We start from the raw sequence: 19,745 nt of genomic DNA on the forward strand, positions 1-19,745 counted from the left end.
AATTCCAAGGATGCATTTTATTAAAGAAAGCAGAAGAACAAGTGTACTGAAACCTCAAAGGAGTGTTTGCTTACAGAGATGTTCGGGAAGAGTGACAATGCCAAGCACACAGCCACAAAGGAAGGGCCACAAAACCTTCCTCCTGAAACAGCAGACTATGAGTGAGAAGTCTGGTTGATTTAATACTGTTCTTCTCTACAAGAAAACACTTTGAGTAGGGACCAGCCTTAAGCTTCCGTAAGAAGTCACCACTTTTCTCTTCTCCAAAGTCACTTAATCAGGATAAAGTAGGTCCATGAATTCTTCAGAAATGCACAGAGAGGCGGTGCCTTAGCAGCTCAGAAACATACATCTCCCTTTAGTCTAATCATTACCTGATTGACTGCTGGGAGTTCGTGTTGTCACTGGAGACAGCAACTGGTACTCTGAGTCAATTCTCGATTCGGGCAACAGTCTCATTTGATGAGTTTTATATCCCCTTCGTGTCATTAGTTGTTTTGTTTTCTATTCTTGGAGGTCTTGCCAGTGACAGTATTGCACTGAGATACAGATATAGTGCCACTTTCCTGTGGAAAAGTGAAAGTCACTCAGTTGTGTCCAACTATTTGCAACCCCATGGACTATACAGTCCATGGAATTCTCCAGGCCAGAATACTGGAATGGGTAGCCTTTCCCTCCTCCAGGGAATCTTCCCAACCCAGGGATCAAAGCCAGGTCTCCTGCATTGCAGGCAGATTCTTTACCAGCTGAGCCACAAGGGAAGCCCATTTCCTGTAGAAGGAGGAACCAAAGCAAGTGTCAACAGCTCCTGTCAAGAAAGAGGTCAGAGTAATTGGCAGGGCTGTCTCAGATCAGTGACTTAATCCCCTCCTAGGAAGGGTGGGAATAATGAAAACAGATTTTTATGATGTTTAGATGACTATGGAGACTCACTTTAAGCCTGCACTTAGAGAGACAAATGTTGCTCTTAGAGCCTGGGAAATCATATGCAGAGGAAATTTGAGGACATTACTTTCCAGTTCTTCATTTTCCTCCTTGCCTTGCCATTTTTTTCTTCTTTCAGCCAAATATTGGGGCATTGGCTGCATTGCTCTTAAAATACACAATTCTTCTTCCTGCAATACAACCCCTGGTAAGAGAGCGAGAGAACTGATGCAGATACATACTGCTGGGTTAAAGGACAAAGAGTAGGAAAAGTAGGAGTCCTTCCCTTCACTTTTTTATTTTACTCTTTTTTCTGTGCACATTTTATCTCTGATTCAATAATCAAGTTCTCAGATACAGGCTTGGACCCCCACCCCCACCCCACCCCCATTAATTAATTAGTTTCCTGACCTCAGAGGCTGTGTTCTTCAGCTCATCAAGGACCGTGGTGTTCTCTTGCTATCTGATACTCACCATGTGTAAGCAATATTATAAAGACTCAGGGCTTTAGTCGAACCTGGGATAGTGATTATCGGGACATGTATTAACAATACAGTGGGAGGCTACTGGGTTGAGTGCTGCTTTAAGGCCAAGGAGGTGGCTGGGTCCCAGCAGCAGGTACATTTGACTTCATCCTGCCTTTGGTCTTACCCCTATCAGCATGTTATCTCAACTCTGAAGGCCCCCAGTGATGACTGCTCCTCAGTCTCCAATGGACAAGAATTGAAGAAAAATTACCTTGAGTATATCTTCCATTCTTTTACGAAGTTACCAGAGTTATTAAGTGCCCAGGGTCTGTCTGTCGGTCAGTTCTTTGGCTAAGGCTGCCTTCAAACTCTGATTCATCCTCTGCCTACCCATCCCCTGCCCCACCCTCATCGCCCATCATATTTTGAAAGTTTAATCCCTCTCTCTGCTCACTGGCAGGCCTCATTCCTCTTAAGCATGGTTCTCATTTCCTTATTTTTATAAGCTGGTGACTATCCAGTTTTCTCCTAGGCTGCAATGTGCAACACAAAAACAAGTCATTTAAAATCTGCTTCATTGGGTTCAGGACCAATCTGGATACCAACTGGATAGGTCCAGGAGTTGATAACAGATACCCATCCCAAACTTGGCAGGTCTGGTGGGGGAAACTGAAGGAAAAGATGTAGTTGGAAAAGAAAAGAACCATCTGTTTGGCTATACCAGTGTCCAGGGAATTCTATATCAAATATGTTTCTTCTACTGGCTTCAAACATTGTCACAGTACACTGCTTAGCAAAGGGAAATAATATGTCTTTATATGCTAGGGGTGTGGGTGGTAAAAGATAGAGGAAGAGTATGGCCTCTGATGTTTGGAGTTCTCAGATTGAAAGTATGGACAGCTCCACCATTATTATCTCTATATCCTCAGCAACATCCCCAACCTCTGTAAGCCTCAGTTTGTCTATCAGTGAATTGAGAATCGTATTAGAATCTTCATTATAGGGTTGTTACAAAGATGAAATGAAATAAAGCATTGCAAAACATGTAAAGTACTTAGCCCATGGCAAAGTATAATGAAGACTTCTGTTAATGTGAGATAAAATTATCTTTTCATTAACAATCCTAAAGGATATTCATTGGAAGGACTGATGTTGAAACTCCAAAGCTTTGGCCACCTGATGTAAAGAGCTGACTCACTGGAAAAGACCCTGATGCTGGGAAAGATTGAGGGCAGGAGGAGAAGGGGGCAACAGAGGATGAGATGGTTGGATGGCATCACCAAGTCAATGGACATGAATTTGAGCAAACTCTGAGAGATAGTGAAGGACAGGGAAGCTTGGTGTGCTGCAGTCCATGGGGTCGCAAAGTGTCAGACACAACTTAGCGACTGAACAACAACAGCTTTCATGAACAAAGTTCACCTGAGTCACTTATACCTGTTTATGTGTCCAGATACAGGAAGCAGTATGTCGTCTCTGACACTGGTAACTCTGGGACTCTGAGGTTCTTTGTTCCAACTGCAGCCTGCTGAGGGTTGTTAAGGAATGGGTCAATGGCTACAGAGAAGATCTCTGAACCTAAAACAACACAAAGTGTATTTGAGGATTGACTCTCTGCCTAACCTCAAGAGGACATTGTCACTGCTTATCTGAAATTTGAATCTCCCTAGAATGGGCCAGATACAGCTTTTAGTCTGAGGTTAGTGTAATGAAGGTGTAGGGTGCAGGTAATGGCCACAGAAGATGTTCTATGCCACTACCCCATCACACACACACACACACACACACACCCACCCACCCACACATACACACACACCCCTAAATTCAGTATAAACCCAAAGACTCTTAGAGGGCATGTCATAGAGATAAATTTATCAAACTCTGTGGATTTGAATCTGAAACTTCATCTCATCCAAGAGCCTTCTTAGCGGCTTAGGAAGCCTCTCTATGCCTCATTTTTCTCTGTATAAAATAGGAATTATAATGGTTCATTTGGAAAGTGGTTTCAATTATATAATGCATGTAACATGCTTAGTGTGCTGGGTACAGCCTTTAGTATTAGCCACTGCTTTTTGTTTTTATTTTTTAAAAAGATATCAGAAGCCAAATCTGGAGCCCCAAGGCAAACATTATTTTGATCAAAGACAAAACAATCATATTTCATTCAGGGGTTTGTTTCAAAATATCTGCCAGATATTAGCAAAAGTAAAAAGCCAAATATTCAAAAAGACTAAAAGAAAATAAACCAAAATATCCAGTAACTTTCTATTAGTGATGGGATTGTGGTAAAATGTTGTTTGTTCTCTTTATACTTTTCCTAAATTCCAAATTTTGTGCAGTGGACACATATTACTCTTATAGTCAACAAAAATCACTGGCTTTTATGAATACTCATATATGCAATTATGACAGTATGTGGACTTTAACCTCTCTCCTTAATGTCCTCATTTGACCTTATCTTTGCCAGAACCTTTAGTTAAATATGGCATCTAATGACGGAAGAATTGTTAAAAGTGTAAATGAATGTGTGCTGTATGTGCGATGTTATTGATATTCAATTTTTTTGGCTCTGTTTCATTTTTGAAAAGTTAAAATACCAAAATGTAAAAATACCCTACTCTCAAGAACAATCAAATATTAGTATTTAGTCCTTTTGGCTTTAGATACATTGTTTATCTAACTAAAGTATTTGGAATATTACAAATAAAATTCAGGTTCCCTTTGTTTTCCTCTCCAGGTTCCATCCCCTATCTATTCTCCATGGGTGGGCATTATTATGAATTTTGTGGGTACCATTTCAGTCTACATTTTTGTATTTTAATTGCATATATATGCTCTATAAATAGTAGACAATATTGTTTTATATGTTTTGTGGTGTTTATAAATTTTTCCATAGCTTATTTTAACTCAAATTATATTTTCTAGACCAGTGCTGCCCAATAAAAATATAATTGAACCACATATTAATTTAAAATTTTCTAATAACCACACCTAAAAACAAAAAGAAGCAAAATTAAATTCAGTACATATTTTATTTAACTAAATATGTCCAAAATATTATTCTTCTAATATTAGCCATATTTCAAGCACTTATTAGCTTTATGTAGCTAGTAGCTACCATAATGGAGAGCAAAATTCTAGATCTATTTATACTGATACATATGCACTTAATTGTTGTGGAGCATCTCAGTTGATATATCCATTCACTTATTGATGGACAATTAGGTTTATTTTCCTATGGCAAATAATGTTTCCTTGATTTTTTTCTGTGTCTCCTGTTGTACACATACAAGAGTTTCTCTTAGTGAATATCATGATTGAAATAACCCATTCATAACAGTGAGCGTCTAATTGTAAGACTGTTTCCAAATTGCTGTCCATAGTGGTTATATCAGTTTAAAATCTTAACAACAGAGGCAAGAGTGCTGAGAATACTTGATCCAATATCTTCCCTGACAGACTCCCACCTTTAAATCTTATTAATTTTGGCAAGTTGTTTAATCTCTCTCTATCTATGAAATGAGACTAGTAAAAATACTACCTCATTGTTAGTAGTAGTAGATAAATTAATACATAAAAAGAAAGAACTTAGAACCATGCCTGGAAAATGTTAATTCCTCAAAAAATGTAAGCTATTGTTGTCAGTGTTTCATTTGTTTTCTCATAACTGCTCTATGGAGTAAGCAGGATAGTCACTCTTATTACCAAGATAAGAAACTGGAAAAACCCAGTCCAGGTCTGGGATTCATTAAATGATATTTAATGAGATTAAATAGCTACAAAGGACCCTGACACAACTAAGTGACTAAACAACAACAAAGATTTAGAATATTTTCCTCTTACATCCTGATGTTCAGTAAGAATTTCAGTTCTGTCTGCCACCATTATCACCAACATTGTTAACACTACCACATAATCAATACCATCATCTTACCTACTATCCCACTGAGATCAAACCTGCGTCAACTGGAATAGGTGATACTACATTGGATATTATTGACTGTGCTTCCATAAGGCCTGTGGTGGTTTAATCACTAAGTCGTGTCCGACTCTTGAGACCCCATGGACTATAACCTGCCAGGCTCTTCTGTCCATGGGACTCTCCAGGCAACAAAACTGGAGTAGGTTGCCATTTCATTCTCCAGAGGATCTTCCCAACCCAGAAATCGAACCTGGGTCTCCTGCATTGCAGGCAGATTCTTTACTGACTGAGCTACAAGGGAAGATCCATAATGGGTAATGCCTAGTGAGGGTAAATTAGACCCTGGTATTAGTAGAGATGTCTCAAGTCTAGGCAAGAAGGACAGATACTAGGAAGGGAGAGGTTTTCTTTTTTTCCACCTTATAGTCTTCTAAAATTTCTTCTTTATTTTCACTCATTGTGTGTGAATTTTTTTGTGGGTTTGTTTTTTTGTTTTTGTTTTTTTTTTGTACATCAAGGGGCTTTTTTGATTGGCAACTAGACCTTGAATTATACAGGGTTGGGTATCTGGATTATGTTATGTTCTTCTAAACAGTAAGTCTTATTTTAGAAGGCAGTTAGTTACTTTGGCTTGACTCAGACTCAGAACTCTGTCTTCCTTGTGGTAGATAGCAAATGACCTCCCACTCAATTTATTCAGCTCTCAGCTACTCTATATTTCAAGGCCTCTTTAGGTCTTCCCTGGCCATGTATAGTTTAGCGGTCATCCACAGTTTTTGGCAGATTTTGTATGTATATGTTCAAGGATTTCACCTTGTGCAGTTCCCTCCCTTCCAGGATAATTCCTCTAAGTTTCTGCTTTGCCAGCCCCAAACTGCATCTGATAGCTCAGATTAGTAAGACGGTGGCTTTCTGCTGCTGTATAGCTGTGTAGGCAGTAGCCTGAAAACCTTCAAATCACACTCATGGAAATTCTTCTTTCCTGTAGTTTTGATTTTGGTCACTCTCCAGTTCATATGTGTGTGTGTGTGTGTGTAGTCCAGATTTTGCAATTATCATCTAAGGAACAGTTCAATCCACCCAGAGTCTCCACTATTTCTGAAACTGCAACACCCTGTTAAGTATCTTTTAATTTAAAATGATTCTACCTTCCCCCATGCTATTTACCCACGGTAGAAATTGAATCTGAGTTGTAAGTACATTAAAGCATTTATAGTATTATCTCTTCTTCTGAAAATGTTTTATTCTTTCCTTAATAAAAATTTTTAAATGGAAAGATTACTTCAGCAATGATGCTGCTTACTTCCTATTACTTGACAAAAGGAGCATGATGTTTTGTTGTTCTACTTTTAATGATATTAAGACTGATCACTGCACTTGGTTGGAGATTTTCAACCAGCCCAGGCAGAAATCAGTACCTCAAGGGGGAGTTGAAAGTAGAATGTCTCTCAGTGGGCTGAGTCATTGAAAATGCACAATTGTGGAGCAAAAGAAAAGAAAATAAATTTTGATTTGACATATTATTTTCTGGCTTTTTCTGAGAAACCTGTGAACTCAGGTCAAGTTAGAACAGAAATAAAATGATGCAATTACTAGGAAAGACCCCAGAGAGCCCTTATATAGAAGAATTGTCAGCAACATTATGGAATACTTAGAATCACTAGAGTTTCATAACAGGAACGGCCTTATTGGACCCCATATTCAGTGCCAAGAATTTCCTACAGGATATGGTTTTACTTTCCTGTGCTGCCTATTCTTTCCTTACTGGTAGGATGACATCAATAATCCCAAAGGTCCCATAGAGCTCTAATAGTCTGTGATTTATAATCACCATCCCTTCCCAACTGAGGCCATATCTTGAGTTAATAGCTGAACTAAACCAAAGCATGGATCTAGTCTTTTCTATCCAGTACTCTTTCCACAAAGGAAAAGCTAACATTTATTGAGTATGCTGAATATTGTACATGCCACATATAATTTAATCCTTACTTAGCCTATCATAAGGCAGGTAGTAACTCCCTTTTTAAAATTATGAAATTAAGGCACAGAAAGCTAAACACTTTAACAAATGCACCTCCAAAGCATATCTTTAAATTTTTAAAAAAATTTTACATTGGAGTATCATTGATTAACAACAGTGAATTAGTTTAGGGTATACAGAAAGATATTCAGGTATACATATATGTGTGTATATATTTTTCAAATTCTTTCTCATTTAGATTATTACAGAATATTGAGCAGAGTTCTTTCTGCTATACAGTAAGTCCTCCTTGTTTATTTATCTTAAATATCTGTGTATGTGTCAATATCAAACTCTCAGTCTATCCCTCCCCCTACCTTTCCCTCCTAGTAATCATAAGTTCATTCTCTGTGAGTCTGTTCCTGTTTTGTAAGTAAATTCATTTGCATCATTAGTTCTAGACTCCACATATAAGCAATATGATCTGATATTTGTCTTTCTCTGACTTCTCTGATTATGGATGGAGGTTCATGACGTTGTATAGGACACAGGGATTAAGATCATCCTCAAGGAAAAAAAATGCAAAAAAGCAAAATGGATGTTTGAGGAGGCCTTACAAATAGCTGTGAAAAGAAGAGAGGCAAAAAGCAAAGGAAAAAAGGAAAGATATACACATTTGAATGCAGAATTCCAAAGAATATGAAGGAGAGATAAGAAAGCCTTTCTCAGTGATCAGTGCAAAGAAATAGAGGAAAACAATAGAATGGGATTGACTAGAGATCTCTTCAAAAAAAAATTAGAGATACCAAGAGAGCATTTCATGTAAAGATGGGCTCAATAAAAGACAGAAATGGTATGGACCTAACAGAAGCAGAAGATATTAAGAAGAGGTGGCAAGAATACACAGAAGAACTGTACAAAAAAGATCTTCACTACCCAGATAATCATAATGGTGTGATCACTCACCTAGAGCCAGACATCCTGGAATGGGAAGTCAAGAAGGCCTTAGGAAGCATCACTACGAACAAAGCTAGTGAAGGTGATGGAATTCCAGTTGAGCTATTTCAAATCCTGAAAGATGATGCTGTGAAAGTGCTGCATTCAATATGCCAGCAAATTTGGAAAACTCAGCAGTGGCCACAGGACTGGAAAAGGTCAGTTTTCATTCCAATACCAAAGAAAGGCAATGCCAAGAATGCTCAAACTACCACACAATTGCACTCATCTCACATGCTAGTAAAGTAATGCTCAAAATTCTCCAAGCCAGGCTTCAACAATACGTGAACTGTGAACTTCCAGATGTTCAAGCTGGATTTAGAAAAGGCAGAGGAACCAGAGATCAAATTGCCACCATCTACTGGATCATAGAAAAAGCAAGAAAGTTACAGAAAAACATCTATTACTACTTTATTGACTATGCCAAAGCCTTTGACTGTGTGGACCACAACAAACTGTGGAAAATTCTGAAAGAGATGGGAATACCAGACCACCTTACCTGTCTCTTGAGAAACCTGTATGCAGGTCAGGAAGCAACAGTTAGAACTGGACATGGAACAACAGACTGGTTCCAAATGGGAAAAGGAGTATGTCAAGGCTGTTAATTGTCACCCTGCTTATTTAACTTATATGCAGAGTACATCATGAGAAACACTGGGATGGATGAAACAAGCTGGAATCAACATTGCCAGGAGAAATATCAATAATCTCAGATATGCAGATGACACCACCCTTATGGCAGAAAGTGAAGAGGAACTAAAGAGCCTCTTGATGAAAGTGAAAGAGGAGAGTGAATAAGTTGGCTTAAAGCTAAACATTCAGAAAACCAAGATCATGGCATCTGGTCCCATCACTTCATGGCAAATAGATGGAGAAACAGTGGAAACAGTGGCTGACTTTATTTTTGGGGGCTCCAAAATTACTGCAGATGGTGACTGCAGCCATGAAATTAAAAGACACTTATCCCTTGGGAGAAAAGTTTTGACCAACCTAGACAGCATATTAAAAAGCAGAGACATTACTTTGCCAACAAAGGTCCATCTAGTCAAAGCTATGGTTTTTCCAGTACTCGTGTATAGATGTGAGAGTTGGACTATAAAGAAAGCTGAGCACCTAAGGTTTGATGCTTTTGAACTGTAGTATTGGAGAAGACTCTTGAGAGTCCCTTGGACTGCAAGGAGATCCAACCAGTCCATCCTAAAGGAAATCAGTCCTGAATATTCATTGGAAGGACTGATGTTGAAGCTGAAACTCCAGTACTTTGGCCACCTGATGCTAAGAGCTGACTCATTTGATAAGACCCTGATGCTGGGAAAGATTGAAGGCAGGAGGAGAAGGGGACGACAGAGGATGAGATGGTTGGATGGGATCACTGATTCAATGCACATGAGTTTGGGTAAACTCCGGGAATTGGTGATGGACAGGGAGGCCCAGCGTGCTGCGGTCCATGGGGTCGCAAACAGTCAGACATGACTGAGTGACTGAACTGAACTGACTTATTTCATGTAGTATGATAATATCCAGATCCATCCATGTTGCTGCAAATGGCATTGTTTCATTCTTTTTAATGACCCAGTAATATTCCATTGCATATATGTACCTCTTCTTCTTTATCCATTGATATTTTAAAGGATATTTAGATTGTTTTCATGTCTTCGCTGTTATAAACAGTGCTACAAAGCACACTGAAGTGCATGTATCCTTTCAAAACATGTTTTTCTCCAGGTATATGCCTAGGAGTGGGATTTCTTGATCATATTGTAGCCCTGTGTTTAGGTTTCTGAGGAACCTATTTTCCAAATGCTTGCACCAACTTACATTCCCACCAACAGTGTAGGGGAGTTCCTATGACTCCATACCCTCTCTAGCATTTATCTTTGTTGACTCTTTTTATGATGACTTTCCTTCATGGTGTGAAGTAATATCACATTATGGCTTTTATTTGCATTTCTGAGCATCATTTAATGTACCTCTTGGCCATCTGTGTGTCTTCTTTGGAGAAATGTATATTTAGGTGCTGGTGGTGTTCAGTCACTCAGTCATGTCCAACGCTATGCAACCCCATGGACTACAGCACCCCAGGCTTTCCTGTGCTTTACTATCTTCCAGAGTTTGCTAAAATTCATGTCCATTGAGTCAGTGATATTGTCTAACCATATCCTCACCCTCTGCTCCTTTTGCCTGCTATCATTCCCAATATTAGCATCAAAGTCTTTTCCAATGTGTTGGGTCTTATCAGGAAGCCAAAGTATTGGAGCTTCAGCATCAGTCCTTCAAATGAATATTCAGGGTTGATTTCATTTAGGGTTGACTGGTTTGATCTCCTTGCAGTCCAAGGGAATCTTAAGAGTCATCTTTAGTAGCACAGTTTGAAACCATCAATTCTTTGATGTTCAGCCTGCTTTGTTGCTCTTACCCTTCTCCATCAGAGGGCAGACAGACTGAAAACCACAATCACAGGAAACTAACCAATCTGATCACATGGACCACTGCCGCTGCTGCTGCTGCTAAGTCGCTTCAGTCTTGTCCGACTCTGTGCCACCCAATAGACGGCAGCCCACCAGGCTCCCCCGTCCCTGGGATTCTCCAGGCAATAACACTGGAGTGGGTTGCCATTTCCTTCTCCAATGCATGAAAGTGAAAAGTGAAAGTGAAGTCGCTCAGTTGTGTCCGACCCTCAGCGACCCCATGGACTGCAGCCTTCCAGGCTCCTCTGTCCGTGGGATTTTCCAGGCAAGAGTACTGGAGTGGGTGCCATTGCCTTCTCCACACATGGACCACAGCCTTGTCTAACTCAATGAAACTAGGAGCCATTCCAGGCAGGGCCACCCAAGACAAATGGATTATGGTGGAGAGTTCTGACAAAACATGGGCCATTGGAGAAGGGAATGGCAAACCACTTCAGTATTCTTGCCTTGAGAACCAAATGAACAGTATGAAAAGGCAAAAATTAAGACACTGAAAGATGAACTCCCCAGGTTGGTAGGTGCCCAATATGCTACTGGAGATTAGTGGAAAAATAAGCCCAGAAAGAATGAAGAGACGGAACCAAAGCAAAAACCACACCCAGTTGTGGATGCAACTGGTGATGAAAGTAAAGCCCGATGCTGTAAAGAGAAATAGTGCATAGGAATCTGGAATGTTAGGTCCATGAATCAAGGCAAATTGGAAGTGGTCAAACAGGAGGTGGCAAGAGTAAACATCAATATTTTAGGAATCAACAAATTAAAATGGACTGGAATTGGTGTTTAACTCAGATGACCATTATATATGGAGTAGCCATCATAGTCAACAAGAGTCCAAAATGCAGTACTTGGATGCAATCTCAAAAATGACAGAATGATCTCTGTTTGTGTCTATGGCAAACCATTCAATATCACAGTAATCCAAGTCTATGCCCTGACCAGTAATGCTGAAGAAGCTGAAGTTGAATGGTTATGAAGACCTACAAGACCTTTTAGAACTAACAACAAAAAAGATGTCCTTTTCATTATAGGGGACTGGAATGCAAAAATAGGAAGTCAAGAAATACCTGGAGTAACAGGCAAATTTGGCCTTGGAGTATGGAATGAAGCAGGGCAAAGGCTAATAGTTTTGCCAAGAGAACACACTGGTCATAGCAAACACCCTCTTCCAACAACACAAGAGAAGACTCTGCACATGGACGTCACCAGATGGTCAATACTGAAATCAGATTGATAATATTCTTTGCAGCCAAAGATGGAGAAGTTCTATACAGTCAGCAAAAACAAGACTAGGAGCTGACTTTGGCTCAGATCATGAACTCCTTATTGTCAGATCCAGACTTAAATTGAAGAAAGTAGGGAAAACTGCTAGACCACTCAGGTATGACCTAAATCAAATCCCTTACAATTATACAGTGGAAGTGACAAATAGATTCAAGGGATTAGATCTGATAGACAGAGTGCCTGATGAACTATGGACAGAGGTTCATGACATTGTACAGGAGGCAGGGATCAAGACCATCCCCAAGAAAAAGAAATGTAAAAAGGCAAAATGGTTGTCTGAGGAGGCCTTACAAATAGTTATGAATAGAAGAGAAGCAAAAGGCAAAGGAGAAATGGAAAGATACAGGCATCTGAATGCAGAGTTCCAAAGAATAGCAAGGAGAGATAAGAAAGCCTTCCTCAGTGATCCATGCAAAGAAATAGAGGAAAACAATAAAATGGGAAAGTCTAGAGATCACTTCAAGAAGATTAGAATACCAAGAGAGCATTTCATGCAAAGATGAGCTCAATAAAAGACAGAAATGGTATGGACCTAACAGAAGCAGAAGATATTAAGAAGAGGTGGCAAGAATACACTGAAGAGCCATACAAAAAAAGATCTTCACGACCCAGATAATCACGATGGTGTGATCACTCACCTAGAGCCAGACATCCTGGAATGGGAAGTCAAGTAGGCCTTAGGAAGCATCACTAGGAACAAAGCTAGTGGAGGTGATAGAATTCCAGTTGAGCTATTTCATATCCTAAAAGATAATGCTGTGAAAGTGCTGCATTCAATATGCTAGCAGTTTTTGAAAACTCAGCAGTGGCTGCAGGTCCGGAAAAGGTCAGCTTTCATTCCAATCACAAAGAAAGGCAATGCCAAAGAATGCTCAAGCTACTGCACAGTTGCACTCATCTCACACGCTAGTAAGTGAAGTCGCTCAGTCGTGTCCGACTCTTAGCGACCCCATGGACTGCAGCCTACCAGGCTCCTCCGTCCATGGGATTTTCCAGGCAAGAGTACTGGATTGGGGTGCCATTGCCTTCTCCATACATGCTAGTAAAGTAATGCTCAAAATTCTCCAAGCCAGGCTACAACAGTACATAAACTGTGAACTTCCAGATGTTCAAGCTGGATTTAGAAAAGGCAGAGGAACCAGAGATCAAATTGCCACCATCCACTGGATCATCGAAAAAGCAAGAGAGTTCCAGAAAAACTTCTATTACTGCTTTATTGACTATGCCAAAGCCTTTGACTTTGTGGACCACAACAAACTGTAGAAAATTCTGAAAGAGATGGGAATACCAGACCACCTTACCTGCCTCTTGAGAAATCTGTATGCAGGTCAGGAAGCAACAGTTAGAACTGGACATGGAACAACAGACTGGTTCCAAATGGGAAAAGGAGTACGTCAAGGCTGTTAATTGTCACCCTGCTTATTTAACTTATATGCAGAGTACATCATGAGAAACGCTGGGATGGATGAAGCACAAGCTGGAATCAACATTTCTGGGAGAAATATCAATAACCTCAGATATGCAGATGACACCACCCTTATGGCAGAAAGTGAAGATGAATTAAAAAGCCTCTCGATGAAAGTGAAAGAGGAGAGTGAAAAAGTTGGCTTAAAGCTCAACATTCAGAAAATGAAGATCATGGCATCTGGTCCCATCACTTCATGGCAAGTAGATGGGGAAACAATGACAGGCTTTATTTTTGGGAGCTCCAAAATTACTGCAGATGGTGACTGCAGCCCTGATATGAAAAGATGCTCTCTCCTTGGAAAAAAGTTATGACCAACCTTGAGAGCATATTAAAAAGCAGAGACATTACTTTGCCAACAAAGGTCCATCTTGTCAAAGCTATGGTTTTTCCATAGTCATATATGGATGTGAGAGTTGGACTATAAAGAAAGCTGAGTGCCAAAGAATTGATGCTTTTGAACTGTGGTGTTGGAGAAGACTCTTGAGAGTCTCTTTGACTGGAAGGAGATCAAACCAGTCAATCCTAAAGGAAATCAGTCCTGAATATTCATTGGAAGAACTGATGTTGAAGCTGAAACTCTAATACTTTGCCCACCTGATGTGAAAAACTGATTCATTTGAAAAGACCCTGGTGCTGGGAAAGAATGAAAGCAGGAGGAGAAGGGGATGACAGAGGATGAGGTAGTTGAATGGCTTCACCAACTCAATGGACAAGAGTTTGAGTAAACTCTGGGAGTTGGTGATGGCCAGGCAGTTTTGGTGTGTTGCAGTCCTTGGAGTCACAACGAATGAAACACAAGTGAGCTACTGAACTGAATAGCCTGCTTTATGGTCCAACTCTCACATCTGTATATGACTGCTGGAAAAACCCATAGCTTGGACTATACAGACCTTTCTAGGTGATGTCTCTGCTTTTTAATACACTGTCTAGGTTTGTCATAGCTTCCCTTCCAAGGAGCAAGCACCTTTTAATTTCATGGCTGCAGTCACCATCAACAGTGATCTCGGAGTCCAAGAAAATGGAATCTGTCACTGTCTCCACTTTTCCCTCTTCTCTTTGCCATTAACTAATGGGATTGGATGCCATGATGTTAGTTTTTTGAATGTTGAGTTTTGTTTGTTTCCAATCTTAAGATATTCCTTTAATGTATTTGAGATTAAATGCTACTTCATTAAAAATTTTATTAAATATAGAGACTCTCTCAATATAAGTCAGAATAAATTGAAGAACATAAGAATTACTTTTGAATCCCTTTAGGTCAAGTAAACAATCTATTTATAAAAACTTTGTAAGTATGTGGAAAAGTATTGGTCAGTCATGTCCGACTCTTTGTGACCCCATGGACTGTAGCCCACCATACTCCTCTGTCCATGGGGTTTCCCAGTCAAGAATACTGGAGTGGGTTTCCATTTCCTTCTCCAGTAGGCATGTGGAGTACAAGAGAAAACTTTGAATATTGCATTTACCAAAACAAAATAGTATAACTAAATTTAGTGACTGTATTTCAAATTTTTTAAATGTCAACCAAACTCATTTAAAAAGCAATTATATGCACCCATGGCTGATTCATGTTGACGGATGGCAAAAACCACCACAATATTGTAAGTAATTATCCTCCAATTAAATTAATTTTTTAAAAAGCAATCAGCTTAAATGTATAACCTTTATTGATTCTTCAAAATAAAACCATGGTGGTGTATTCTGCTTCTTAGGTAGAATAGTTTCTTTTAACAAAAAAAGTGCACATAGCGGTATAATGTCTGAAATATTAATTTTGGTAACTTACTTTATGTCACTGTTTCTGATATGTAAAATGAGCTTTCTTCTCAACTCCGTACTTGGAAAGTGTATGTCATGACTTAAAATTTTTATTTATTTGTTTGTTTTAATTGTAGGTTTGTCACTTTATAATATTACGATGGTTTTTGCCATACGTCAGTATGAATTGGCCATAGTAAAATATGGAGCGCTTCATGAATTTGTGTGTTGTCCTTGTGCAGGGGCCACGCTAATCTTTGTTTCATTCCAGTGTTAGTATGTGTGCTGCCAGAGTACTAAATGCTGTTTTAGGCCAGCTTCTTTGCTCTTCTCTTTTACCTTCATCAAGAGGCTCTTTAGTTCCTCTTCACTTTTTGCCATTAGAGTGGTATCATCTGCATATCAGAGGCTGTTGATATTTTTCCAGACAATCTTGATTCCAGCGTGTGATTCGTCCAGCCTGGCATTTTGCATGATGTACTCTGAATATAAGTTAAACAGGGTGACAATATATAGCCTAGTCTTGTGCATGTGCTGTACATGCTAAGTCGCCTCAGTCATGTCTGACTCTATGTGACCCTATAGACTGTAGGCTGCCAGGCTCCTCTGTCCATGGCATTCTCCAGGCAATACTGGAGTGGATTGCCATGGCCTCCTCCAAGAAATCGTCTTACTACTCCCCTAATTTGAACCAGTCAGTTGTTCCGTATAAAATTCTAACTGTTGCTTCTTGACTGGTATACAAGTTTCTCAAGAGACAGATAAGGTGGTCTGGTATTCCCATCTCTTTCAGAATTTTCCACAGGGTGAAAATTTGTTTGTTGTGAGCCACACAGTCAAAGGCTTTAACATAGTCAATTAAGCGGAGGTAGATGTTTTTCTGGAATTTCCTTGCTCTCTCTATGGTTCAGAGTATGTTGGCAATTTGATCTCTGGTTCCTCTGCCTTTTCTAAATCCAGCTTGTACACTTGGAATTTCTTGGTTCATGTACTACTGAAGCCTGGCTTGAAGGATTTTGAGCATAATCTTACTAGTATGTGAAAGGAGCTCAACTGTACAATAGTTTGAACATTCTTTGACATTGCCCTTCTTTGGAATTGGAAAGAAAACTGCCTTTTTCCAGTTCTGTGGCTACTGCTGAGTTTTCCAAATTTGCTGACATACCGAGTGCGGCACTTTAACAGCATCATCTTTTAGGATTTGAAATAACTTAGCTGGAATTTCGTCACCTCCACTACCTTTGTTTGTAGTAATAATTTTAAGGCATAACTTGATTTCACACTTCAGGATGTCTGGCTCTAGATGAGTCACCACACCGACGTGGTTTTCCGGGTCATTAAGACCTTTTTTTGGTACAATTCTTCTGTGTATTCTTGCCACCTCTTATTAGTCTCTTTTGGTTCTGTTAGATCCTTATGGCTTCTGTCCTTTATCATGCCCATCCTTGCGTGAAATGTTCCCTTGGTATCAGCTATTTGTACATTTTATTTGTAATTGGAGATTAATTGCAAGTAGGCCACATCATTTTCAGTTTGGGGTTGCAAAAGAACCCCATTCTGTGGGTTGTCTTTACATTTTATTTAAGATTTCTCTTGTTGTACAAAAGCTTTTGAGCTTATCAGGTCCCATTTGTTTATTTTTGTTATCTTCATTACTCTAGAAGATAGACCACAAAAGATATTGCTACAATTTATGTCACACAGCCTTTTGCCTATGTTTTCCTTTAAGAGTTTTATGGTATCCATTCCTACATTTAGATGGTTAATCCATTTTGAGCTTATTTTTGTGTATGGTGCTAAGAATGTTCTAAAGTCATTTTTTTTACTTATAGCTGTTCAGTTTTCCAAGCATTTATTGAAGAGACTGTCTTTTCTCTATTTATATTCATGCCTCATTTATCTTAGATTAATTGACTATAAGTGTATGGATTTATTTCTGGGCGTTCTTTCCTGTTCCATTGATCTATATTTCTATTTTGTGCCAGTATTGTTTTGATGGCTGTACCTTTGTAGTATTGTCTGAAGTCAAGGATCCTGATTCCTCCAGCTCCATTTTTGTTTCTCAATATTGCTTTGGCTATTTGGGGTCTTTTGTGTTTCCATACAAATTTTAACATTTTTTTGTTCCAGTTTTGTGAAAATTGCCACCGGTAATTGGTAGGGATTGTATTGAATCTGTAGATTGCCTTGGGTAGTATAGTCATTTTGACAATATTAACCCTTCCAATCCAAGAAGATAGTCTTTCCATCTTTCTATGTCACCTTTCATTTCCTTTATTGGCATCTTAGAGCTTTTGGAGAACAGGTCTTTTGTGTCATTGGAAGTGAAAAATGAAAGTCGCTTAGTCGTGTCTGACTCTTGGTGACCCCATGGACTATACAGTCCATGGAATTCTCCAGGCCAGAATACTGGAGTGGGTAGCCGTTCCCTTCTCCAGGGGATCTTCCCAATCCAGGGATTGAACCCAGGCCTTCCTCACTGCAGGTGGATTCCTTACCAGCTGAGCCACCAGGGAGGCCTAAGAATGCTGAAGTGGGTAGCCTATCCCTTCTCCAGGGGATCTTCCCAACCGAGGAATCAAACTGGGGTCTCCAGCATTGCAGGCAGATTCTTTTCTAGCTGAGCTACTGGGGAAGCCCTTTGTGTCCTTAGGTAGGTTGATTCCTAAGTATTTTATTTATTTTGATGTGATAGTGAGTGGGATTGTTTCTTTAATTTCTCTTTCTGATCTTTCATTTTTAGCATATAAAAATGCAATGGATTTATGTGTATTAATTTTGTATCCTACAACTGTATTGAATTCATTGAGCTCTAGTACTTTTCTGGTAGCATCTTTAGGATTTTCTATGTATGGTATCATATCATTGGCAAACAGTGACAGTTTTACTACTTCTGTTCCAATTTGGATTCTTTTTCTTCTCTGATTGCTGTAGCTATGACTTGCAAACTGTGTTGAATAAGTTGTGAGCATGGACATCCTTGTCTTGTTCCTAATCTTAGAGGAAATGCTTTCAGCTTTTCACATTGAATATGATGTTAGCTGTAGGTTTTTCATATATGGGCTTTATTATGTTGAGATACGTTCCCTTCATGCCTACTTTCTGGAGAGTTTTTGTCATAAACGGGTGCTGAGTTTTGTTAAAAACATTTTCTGTATCTATTGAAATGATCATATTCTTTTTATTCTTCAATTTATTGATGTGGTATATCACACTTACTGGGCCTTCCCTGGTGAGTCGCATGGTGAAGAAACTGCCTGCAATGTGGGAGACCTGAGTTTGATCCCTGGGTCAGGAAGATCCCCTGGAGAAGGGAATGGCAACCCACTTCAGCATTCTTGCCTGGAGAATCCCATGGACAGAGGAGCTTGCTGGGCTACAATCCATGGGGAGTCACAGAGTCAGAAACAACTGAGCAACTAACGCTATCACACTGATTGATTTGCAGATTTTGAAAAATCCTTTCATCCCTGGGATAAATCCCACTTGCCTATGGGTTTTTGTTGTCACTCTTTAGTTGCTAAGTTGTGTTGACTCTTTGTGACCCCATGGACTGTAGCCCATCAGGTGAATTCTTCACCACTGAGCCACTAGGGAAGCCCCTGATCATGGGGTATGATCCTTTGAATGTATTGTTGGATTTGGTCTGCTAATATTTTGTTGAGGCTTTCTGTGTCTATGTTCATCAGTGATATTGGCTTATAATTTTCTTTTTTGTGATATCTTTGTCTGATTTTGGTATTGGGGTGATGATGACTTCATATAATTAGTTTGGGAATGTTCTCCCTTTGCTATTTTTTGGAAATAATTTGAGAAGGATAGGTGTTATACTTCTCTAAATGTTTGATATTAATAGAATTTGCCTGTGAAGCCATCTGGTCCTGGACTTTTGTTTGTTGGAAGATTTTCTAATTATAGTTCAATTTCAGTACTTGTAATTGGTCTGCTTATATTTTCTATTTCTTCCTGGTTCAGACTTGGAAGGGTGTATTTTTCTAGGAATGTGTTCATTTCTTCCAGGTTGTCCATTTTATTCACATACAGTTGCTTGTAGTAGTCTCTTATGATCCTTTGTATTTCTGCAATGTTAGTTGTAACTTTTTTCATTCCTAATTTTATTGATATGAGTCCTCTCTTTTTTTTTCTTGATGAGTCTAGCTAAAGGTTTATCAGTTTTGTTCTTAAAGAACCAGCTTTTAGTTTTATTGATCTTTGCTGTTGTCCTCTTTGTTTCGGTTTCATTTATTTCTGCTTTGATCTGTCTTATTTCTTTCCTTCTACTAACCTAATGGGGGCGGTTGTTGTTCTTTCTCCAGGTGTTTTAGGTGTCTGCTCCTTGTTAATGGATGCTATAAGAATGTCAATTAAGTTTCTGCTCTAATGTCTCATTTAAGGCCTATGTTTCCTTATTGATGTTCTGTCTGGATGATCTGTCTTTTGATGAAAGTGGGCTTTAAAGTCCCCCACTATTATTGTGTTCCTATTGATTTTTCTTCTTATG

At 39.2% G+C, this 19,745-nt stretch overlaps 1 long non-coding RNA gene and 1 pseudogene across 3 annotated transcripts in view; one reads left to right on the forward strand and one right to left on the reverse strand.

Moving 5' to 3' along the window:
* Positions 1 to 19,745, forward strand: part of LOC123328043 — a 165,566-nt gene that overhangs the window by 52,744 nt on the left and 93,077 nt on the right. The window lies entirely within an intron of this gene.
* On the reverse strand, positions 15,442 to 15,541 carry LOC112577847 (annotated as a pseudogene).

This window comes from Bubalus bubalis, chromosome 11 (assembly GCF_019923935.1).
Source record: "Bubalus bubalis isolate 160015118507 breed Murrah chromosome 11, NDDB_SH_1, whole genome shotgun sequence".
NCBI lineage: Eukaryota > Metazoa > Chordata > Mammalia > Artiodactyla > Bovidae > Bubalus > Bubalus bubalis.